This window comes from Clarias gariepinus, chromosome 27, assembly GCF_024256425.1.
Source record: "Clarias gariepinus isolate MV-2021 ecotype Netherlands chromosome 27, CGAR_prim_01v2, whole genome shotgun sequence".
Lineage (NCBI taxonomy): Eukaryota > Metazoa > Chordata > Actinopteri > Siluriformes > Clariidae > Clarias > Clarias gariepinus.
In genome coordinates, this window is record NC_071126.1 from 21,271,443 (window position 1) to 21,282,047 (window position 10,605).

Sequence of the window (10,605 nt, forward strand, 5' to 3'; positions counted from 1 at the left end):
TGAGGTATTTGAAACTGTTCTCTCTCTCCACTGGGCTCTTGTTGATAATGCGGGTCTGGTAGTTCCTCTCCTGCTTACTGGTGGAGTCCACCATCAACTCCTTTGTCTTACTGACGTTTAGAAGGAGGTTGTTCCTCTGGCACCAGTTCTCCAGATTCCTAATTTCCTTCAGGTGGGCTCTCTCGTTGTTGTCAGAAATCAGGCCCACCACGACGGTGTCGTCAGCAAACTTAATGATGGTGATTGAGCTGGAAGTGGCCACACAGTCTTTACTTTACTGCTTGTGGTCTGCCAGTTAGGAAATTAGAGATCCACTGGCACATAGATGAGCTGAGTCCCTGGTGCTCCAGCTTTTTTGGTGAGTGTGAAGGGAATTATGGTATTAAATGCTGAACTGTAGTCGATTAATGAATAGCATTTTAACATTATTCCCCCTTCTAGTGTCCAAGTGAGTAAGTGATGTGTCCTCCACATGAGAGATGCCATCATCAGTTGACCGATTTGGACGGTAAGTGAACTGTAGTGGGTCAAGTGTGTCCGGTAGAGAAGAAATGATGAAATCCTTGACCAGCCGCTCAAAGCACTTCATCACTACTGAGGTGAGGGCTACAGGGCAATAGTCATTGAGGAAAGCAGGATGAGGTTTCTTCGGGGCTGGAACAATGATAGACTCTTTGAAGCATGTGGAGATCACCGACTGAGATAAAAAGAGGTTAATTATCTCTGTGAACACAGGTGCTAGCTGGTCTGCGCAGGCTCTGAGAATACGACCTGAGATGCAGTCTGGTACTATTGCTTTCCTGGTGTTCACCCCCTTCGAAGGCTTTCCTCACGTCATGCTCAAAGATGATGAGCGCGTTTCTGGTGCTGGCAGTGTCTTCCTGTCTACAGCCGTTAGTGCTGCTAGCATTAGCATCACTAGCATCTTTACCTGCAGCCTCAAAGCGAGCATAGAAAGTGTTCAGCTTGTCTGCAAGAGTCCTGTCCGTGTTCGTCATACCGGATGTTGGTGCTTTATAGTCCGTTATTGTTCTTAGTCCCTGCCACAGGCTTCTAGAGTCACTCTGTTGGAGCTGTGACTCTAGTTTTCTCCCGTATCACTGCTTTGTCTCTTTTACCACCTTCCGGACATTGTATGATGCAGCTTTATACAGGTCCATGTCAGCCGACGCAAGTCTCGTGTTGTAGGCAGGGGTGGGAGATCTCAGAGCTTCGCGAATGGTTTTATCGACCCACGGCTTCTGGTTGGGAAACGCTTGATAGTCATTTTATGCACGGTATCATTCGCTAGTTTCCCGATGAATCCCACAACCACTTCCGTAAACGCGCTGATGTCATCGGCGCTGTTACGGAACATGTCCCAGTCTGCGTCATCAAGTGCATCCTGTACCGCGGCCACCGATTGATCTGTCCAACGCGTGACCTTCCACTGAACTGGAACTTTCTGTTTTAACCTTTGTTTGTATATTGGCATGAGGAAGATTGCGGCATGGTCGGATTTCCCACACGGTGGAAGAGATTGTTGTTGTAATGTTTGAATAAAGTCAACCACATGATGTTGAAATATTTTAATGAAGTCGTGAGGAACATTTACATAAGTCTGAATGACAGAAAGACTTTACATGTTGATGACGCTCTAAATTTTACAGAGCCACCTTTTACTATTGACGTCATTACTAATACTAATATTAATTATCAGTTATAAAATTTAAGGGTTTATCACCTCAACACATTGAATAACATTAGGATTATATATACTTCATATATAATATATACTTTAATAGGTACACCTGTTCAACTGCTTAATGATCCAAAAATCTTATCAGCCAATCACATGGCAGCAACTTGGTGCATTGCCACATATAGACTTGATCAACTTAATCTACTGAAGTTAAACCGAGCACCAAAATTAATAAGAGAATGTTGGATGTTCCATGCTTGTTGCTTTCAGATGGGCTGGACTGAGAATTTTCAAAACTGCTGATCTATGTGTAAGTTTTACAGATACAGAGAATGATCTGAAAAAGAGACAATGTCCTGTGAGCAGCAGTCCTCTGGTCAAACATGCCTTGTTGATGCCAGAGGTCAGAGGTGGGTGGACAAACTGGTACAATGTTATACAAAGGCAACAGTAACTTAAATAACATTACAACCAAGTTATGCTAAAGAAAGTGCTCTAAATGTACAAGACATTTAACCTTGAAGTCAACACAAGAAAATTGCATTTATATCTTTATGGATGTGGTGTGGGGAGGAGGGGGACGACGACAACGAAAGGGGTTTAAGTTTCAGTGTTTTGTAATGAGTGTGTTGTAGTGACCAGAGCACTGAAGAGTCCTTTACTAAACAATGCTGAGCTTGTAGAATCCAACTAGACTATGTGACACACACACACACACACACTCAAACACATATGCTCTTCCTAAACACTGAAATGTTTGTATTGTGTGAAATGATGTGAAAAGTGCTGCAGAAAGTGAAATGAGAAACATGGAGTTTAAACTGAGAGTCGAGTCTAAAGTTAATAAATGCTCCTCATATTTCACTTTAGCAGATACTTAAAGATAGACACTTTCTTCACACTGCTACTTCCTGTTTCTCATTAACAGGAAGTTCTGCAGTCCTCCCCTCCTCCCCCCACACTGGTACTTTAAGTTCCAGGTTCCACCATATTGTTAAGATAAACACAAACACACTTCTAGAGGTTGATGTCTGGACTTTGACTTGGCCATTTCAACACCTTAATTATTTTCAATTCAATAATAAAATTAGATTTATTTAGTTTCTCCTAATTATTATTTTAGTGATAAAATGTGTCATAAAGCAGATTTACAGAAATTAATCAAGTCCATTAAGTTTATCTCTAATGAGAAGATGAACATCAGCATTCAGTCAATAATTTCTGAATTCATTAGAGTCTTAAAGTCTGTGGTGTTGCAGTTATCATGAGTTATAGTAGTTTGTATGATTTGCAGTCCTGAGGTTCTCACAGCCATGTTTATGGTTTCTATCTGCTTCCATCTACAGTAATGTCATGGATCAGGCAGGTCAAGAGAGCAGAAGGGTCCAAATCACTGGTGTCTCAGGAGTATCATGATGGGATGTTTATCAGAGTCGTTAGAGCTGCTGATTAAACACTTTGTTGCAGAAACTCAGAAACCACAATGTTATTTCTGTTCAACTGAAACAACTGCATGATGTGAGAGCGCTGCTGCAGTCAAGAAACACTTCTACACGTGTGTTAAGAGCGTTCTTACCCTGGGCCTGAACACGTGAGTCCACTCTCATGCAAAACAACAGCTGAAGTTTAGCGCTAGCAGTTAGCCACTCAGTGTGGACATCAGAATCCCACCTTTCTTCCTCTCCATACGCAGCTCTAGATCTTCCATTTGCCTGAAGTCAGATTTAATTTGAATTTCCTGCTCTAGTGGTAGTTTAGTTAAGATTTATTTATTTTCCCCAAAGTCTCCTCCCTCCATAACTGTTCTTTATAATGTTGCTAACAGTGATATTGAAAACATAATGATGTGCTTTTATAAATACATGGCCATAACATTATGAGCACTGACAGGTGAAGTGAATAACATTGAGCACCAACTATACACACAAACTGGAGAGACGGTCATGTGACCCCAAAGAACAGCTTACTTATACCCATGGGGACGACTAGCCAGCTGATGGGTCCAATCCCAGGAAAAAACAGTCAATGTTGGTCACAGTAAAAAGGTATCAGAACACCCAGTGCATCACAGCCTACCGTGTTTGGGGCTTAGCAGAGAAAGAGTTCAAGATGGTGATCCGGCCTTTAAATTCTCCAGATCTCTATCTGACCGATGGAGAGAGGATACGCTGGGCAAACAAGCTAATACACCGAGTCTTCACCCCACAACACACACACAAAGGATTCACCGCTAACATCACGACACCAGACACCACCGGACACCCCAGCGGTCTTGTGCAGTCACACCCCAAGGAGACGGACCTGCCCTGGTGACACAAGGGGAACCGACACAATACTGGGTCTAATGTTTAGCTTTGTAAAAAATTGCAAATGCTGTGATGTAGCTAGAAATGCTAAGTACTTAACTGCTGTGTCTAATTTCTATGTCAAATGCTGTTAATGTCATGAAATAACACTGAACAAATAACTTAAAGGAAGTGAATTGTTGTCGTTAGAAAGTTAATTACCAGATTAAACACATGGCTTTGATAGACTTAAAGAACAAATTAATAATTATCAAATTTTATAGTCAAGCTTATTGTGTTAAAAACTATTGTGTGTGTGTGTGTACTGCTTTCTAATGTTTATATCTTAAATATTACAGATGAGCTTTCACTCATGTGTCATGTGGTTTTTATGAAACCCTGTATATACATTCACTCCAGTTTCTATTCTCTCTCTCACACACACACACAGCAGGATTCCACATTATTCCTCTTTGGGGTTGTTAGATCTGCTGACCTAAAAGCACTTCATTAACCTTCTTCTATTAGAGAGGTTCCAGCACACAGGACTGATAGAGCTCCAGTAGATCATATCTGTAAAGTCATGTGACTCATCACAGCATCAGAATAGACAAGAATTCACTGTGAGCTTCACATCTCATTACAGCTAATGGACCAATCAAATCAGTCCACAGCTTCAAAACATCCAATCAGGCGTGAGTCTGGACCTGGTTTTCTACTGAACACACAAGTTCATTACCTCACTATCACTTTGTCTAAACAGGAACGATGATCACACTCTTTGTGGTTCTTTACTCTCTGCTTTGTCTCTGCACAACTGGTGAGGAACATTTTAAACTTTACCTTAAAATAGTCATTTTACATGTTTTACTAATTCATTAAAATTAAATAAACACTTTTTACAGGAAACACTTCTGACATCAAGGAGCTTCAAGTGAAAATAGTAGAGCATGGAGAAAATTTAACTATGGGGTGTAACATTAAAAACAAAAATGGTTTAGCTTGGTACAGACAAAGTTTTGGAAAAGTTCCTTAGGTTTTTGTAAGACATTACGGGCAAAACAATTACAAATTTGTTGAGGAATTTAATGATAGCCACTTCAGTGTTACTGTAAAGGACCAAAAGTTTGATCTCAACATTAATAAAACAAGAGAAGATGATGGAGGAGAATATTTCTGTGGATATGTGGAGGGAAGTACAGTAAAGTTCACATCTGGAACACGTCTGCAGTTTGAAGGTAAACAGTTTTACTCTGATAACCTGCTAATTCCAGATCAACACTTTAACCAGAATTATGTGTACATGTGCATTAAATGTTGAATATTTCACATTATTCATATTTAGTATCATTTCTGTTTATTTGCTGCTTTTCCAATTTATTTGTAAAGGTGAAGAGATGAAACCCTGTCCTACACCTGGAACACTTAACAAGAACACACACACTGTTACACACCAGGGTTCAAACAGCAGTGATGGAGAAGGTCAGAGTTTTAATCAAATAAGCTTCCTTTTATTTTGTCAGTGGTGGACGATGTACACAAATCCTGTACTTAGATATTTAAGGTATTTTTTCCTCCAGAAAAGTAGAAGTCCTCTATTTAAATTTGTATTTAAGTACAACTGGACTTTTCCCTGATCTTCTCATTGAGACGGCTCTTATGCCACTCTGGACACATCTCTTAATATAACATTTAACAATTAATTAATATTTACCCAAGTCCAAGTGTTAACACTGAATGTTAACAGTTTTATCCTATGAGATTGGTTGATTAGTTTTAAACACTACACACTAAGGTAGTACAGCTCACTAGCTAATGGAAATGGATAAGACTTTAACTGATTATTAGCTCCAGCCTGTGTTACTGTATTGGGTTGTGGTGTAGTGATGTTTTACTGTGTAAGAGTTACCAATTACTTAACTGACTGGCAAGTCACAACATAATCATGGTAATGATGTATTAAGACACAGACACAAAGAAATATTTCACTGTAGTGAGCTAATGTGGCGAGGCGCTGTGTGCACAGATCAAATCTCACTATAAATACCCAAACCGTTAGGGAAAAAATGTAAATGCTGATTATTCCACACCTTTACAATAAGGGGAACTAAATACTTAATCGAAATCAGGCACACAAGTTTGTTACCACAGAGGCAGAGACATGGAATCAGTATACAAAACTGTTTATTAAAGTTATAATAACCAAATAAAATATAGTGTTGATAAGCGAAACAACCACAGCTCGATACACCACTGATTACCAAGGCTTACCCGCAGCAGGGTAGGCTAGCACACACACTCAAACTCCCAGCTCAGGGACCAAAAAAAAAACACCACAAAATAAATGAAAGACCACAAAAGACAAAATAAATAGACTAATCAATAATACACAATACTCAACATCACTGAGAAGGAACCATTAACACTCGACACAGAAAAACAATATGTAGCAAAAAATGTTAAACAGGCTGAGCAAACAACAAAAACAATAATCAAAGAAACCATACAATAAACAAATGTTACACTTGTCTCTGGTCTAGGGTCAGAGAGGAGGTAACAAAGAAATCGACAAAAGCAAATTCTTAGGGAAAAAAAAAAACAATATCAAACAAATTAACTGTTTCTCTCCAGTCCCAGCACTCCAGAAAAAGACCACACTAACTTGGTAATTAACAAAAGAGAGTTTTATTTAAGAAGTTCAATGATTAAGGGGAGCGAATCATACTTCAGGAGGGGAACCAGGCCAAAATAACAAACATAACAGAGCTAACTTAACAGAGGGACACCATCTAGTCTCACAAAGAAATTAAAACAAACAGAAGTCTTACCTTACTCCCTTTCTAACCAAAAACAGGAGAAAACTTGGGTCAAAAACAAATGGCGTCCACCTCCCTACTGCTCCAACAAAGTAAACCAGTTTAATATTATAAAGAGAAGTCTTAGATTTTTGGCAATCTTTGGTAAGGTCATACAGAGTGAAATTACAACAAGGACACTGCAACACCTCTAGAAGTCCCAACGCAGGGGAACACACAAACAACAAACCAACCAATAGCACGCACACTAAGCTCAGGGGCAGGAGAAGAAACGGTCTCTGGTGGAGGGGCGGCACAGAGTAGGCAGGGGAGAACTTCACACAAAGTCTCCAGCTTTATTTCCAAAGTCTCTTCTTCAGTAGCCAATCAGGAATCAGGACAAGCCAATGGTGGATGATGGCAATTACCAACAGCTGAACTTCATTAAGCTTTGCAGTAAGGTGGACGAGAGAAAAGAGAATGAGAGAGAAAACCAAAACACGGCAAAACTCAGATTACATATACACACAATATTACAAATAAAAATAATTACGTCTTGGAACGTAACACAAACAAAACCTAAATACACAAAGCAGCAGAACAGCAGCTCAGTCATAATCCTGTTCTGTACAAAAGGCGCTTCCAACCAAATGATCCATCCTGCAGATATTAATCAGGGAGACACGCAAGTCATACAGTTTCTCACAGCCCAAATCTCCACAGTTTACTCAGAGATGAACTCAAACCAGCTGGAATGAAAACATGCCAGTTATTTTAAGCATAAATTCCACCACCTGGTTAATAAAACTTAACCTACCAGGAAATAATGACAGCCTGCACACCACCACCGCCGGGAACAAGATGCTGTTTCAACTACAATAAGTAAATGTGGTTAGCTGAAATGCACAAGCTCACGGCAACATTAGCAAAACAGCTAAAAACATACCTGTTAAACAGAGACCCACACACACTAAGGGCGGAGCTAGCAATGACGCGTGCCAGGTAGGCAGACTGCAGTCTTTATATAAGGTTGTCATTCTAAATCAGGAGTGGGAACTTATCCACTCGACCACACTTACATTAGATTACTCATTAAAGAAAATGATCACCATCACAAAAATAAGCTTCTGTCTACGTGTTGGCTTGGAAAGACTCTTTCTTCTTGAATTTTTCCAATAAGCCCATGAGTGTTGACGTGGTGAGTTAGAGTTAGGACTTCCTTTGTTCATGTTCCCAGGAGCTCAGTATTGTAGGCTGTTACACTGATCTCATCACAATAATTGTGGATTGAGAGTAACTTGGTCCGCAAGTTTTTTGCAAAATTAAAAATAAATTTCAACTTGAAAAGCGAGTGAGGTCTTGCAATGTGAGTAGTACATACACGCTTTATCTCCCGAATGTCACGTGATCACAACTGAGCCAATGGTTCTTCTCTCTCTTGGCTGTGAGATTGTAGGTAATCATCTCCCATGCTCGGTCTCATTGTGCGTGAGTCACTCGTATAGTCAACATCAGTGTGTGTGTGTACTGTTTACTATAACACCGTGACCACATGTGACTGTTATTTAGTAAAGGTACTGCAATAACGGTCCCCGTGACTTAAAAGGTTAAAAAGTCTGTATGAGTGTGGGAGATGATGAGGATGAGGAGAAGGAGGAGAAGAAGATTATTGTGTAGAACGATTAGTTAGTGTGTGTGTGAAAGTCGTCCTATACATTAACCCCCTCCTTCTCCTCCTTCTTGTCTCTTCTCCCTAACGTCAGGCCAATTATTTTCAAAGGTAAAGTGCAAGTTAATCTGTTTTATTTTTACTTCATATTTTGTATTTATTATTTTTCATATAAATATTTTTGGGTTGTGGAACGAATCATCAAAGTTTCCATTATTCCTTATGGGGGAAATGTGATATACACTTTGATATATGAGTGCTTTGGATTACAATCACATTTCCGAAACGAATAATGCTCGCAATTTAAGGTTTAACTGTAGTTAAGTACAGTAACAGGTTTATATTTACTCTGTTACTGTCCAACACAGAACTTTGTATAACAATTTTCTTTTCTTCTTCTGTTAATAAATAATTTCAGTTTCTAAAGGTAAAGAGACGAAACCCTGTTCTACAACTGGAACACTTACCATCACAACTCCTGCTTCAGGTGATCAAACTGGTAAGAGTTTTAATGAAATAAACTTGCTTTTAGATTTTTTCAAAGATATATTTAAAACATTCCCTGTGTAATCCAAAATTTATATAAGCGTTATTTATTTATTTATATATTATTATTTCAGGAGATACAAATCTGTTTATTGCCTTAATAGCCACCAATATAATATCTGTTATTGTAATTGTGGCTCTGGTTGGAGTTTTACTTAAACAGCAAGGAAAAGGTTTGTTTACTTTAATTATTATTATTATTATTATTATTATTATTAGGATTACTGTATAATTTAGTCACTAAAATGTGAATTCTTTCTCCACACTGTAAACCCTAATGTTGTCTTTACTTATACAATCAAGTAATGTTGACTAAACATTACTTAAAATTTTGCATTTTGGACCCATCACTTAAAAATATGAGTTCATTTAACTTATTTACCATCAAAATGCATAAACTTAAGATTTCAAGTGTTGTGAACTCAAAATCATGATTAATCCTTTGGGGGAAAAAACATTTTCAAAAGGTCAATTTTCACAAATGTGAATGTGGCGTGGGCGGGGCGGCGGCTGACGACCAGCATGCTTTGCGGGGATGTCGGTGTGTTCACCATGTTGGGGAAGGGTGTTTGGGTTAGTGGCTTCGGCCCTGTTTGTGTGTGTGGGGAAGGGGTGACGTGTGAAACGTGCTCCGGTTCATGCTGAGGCTGAATTGGATGGTGGTTTCTGTGTGAATGTGCTGCTCATGCCGTACATGCTGTGTGCCTAATAAAATACTCTCCAACATTCTATCCGGTGAAAAATTGTGGCATTTTGTTAATAAAAAAAATTTAAGCTTAAAAATGCTGTTCATTGTTTTATTTCAGTTCGGTGTGCACAAAGCTTGCAGTCAAATATAAGAACATTGTTTAACAGGTTTAAGTTACATTTTCATGTTAAGTTAACTTAAATATATAAGTACACTTAAAAAAAAATTATACCAAGTGAACGCAATTTTTTAAGTACATTAAATAAGTGCTAAGTTTGTTGAACTAAATGATTTAAGTACAGTCTACAAAACCGCCAAGTTAAATAAACTTAAATATGCAAGTTTTGGAAGATTCCATTACTCAATTAAATTGAGGCAACGAGTTTACTCAATCAAATTAGTCCAATTAACTTATTAGGGTTTTCAGTGCATTTAAACTTTACTTGTGTGTATTATTGTTCAGGTGCTTCATCAAACAACCATCAAACTCCCACCAATCAGGTAATCCAGTCTTCTATTCATTGTGATTTTGTTCTGTTAAATAAATACACATCTGACCTACAATCCACAATGTAGAGAGAATTTTAATAGATAACTTTTAACAGAATATCAATGTTATCATTATTTTTTAGTCTTTTAATCCGCTCTGGTTTATAAACGTCTCTTGTTCTTTATCAGGCTGATGATGAAGATGTCTTGAACTATGCAGCTGTGAGTTTTGCTAAGAAACCTTCATCCTCCAGAACACCCAGAGACACGAGCCATCAAGACGTTTATGCAGAAGTTAAAATAAAATAATTAAAGAGAAAAAAAGTCAGAACTGAAAAACAATATAAATGTAATCATCCCAGTTTGTACACAGATGTGTTATTCAGACAAAAACATTTTCATTACTAAAACATTCATTATTATTTCCAAACTGTTTTCTTGTATTAATTTGC

At 38.4% G+C, this 10,605-nt stretch overlaps 1 long non-coding RNA gene across 1 annotated transcript; it reads left to right on the forward strand.

Moving 5' to 3' along the window:
• The first annotated feature begins 5,097 nt into the window (after positions 1 to 5,097).
• Positions 5,098 to 8,928, forward strand: LOC128514884 (uncharacterized). Its single transcript, XR_008356575.1, has 3 exons — positions 5,098 to 5,204; positions 5,356 to 5,448; positions 8,849 to 8,928. It is a non-coding gene; the product is annotated as an uncharacterized LOC128514884 (long non-coding RNA).
• The last annotated feature ends 1,677 nt before the right edge of the window (positions 8,929 to 10,605 follow it).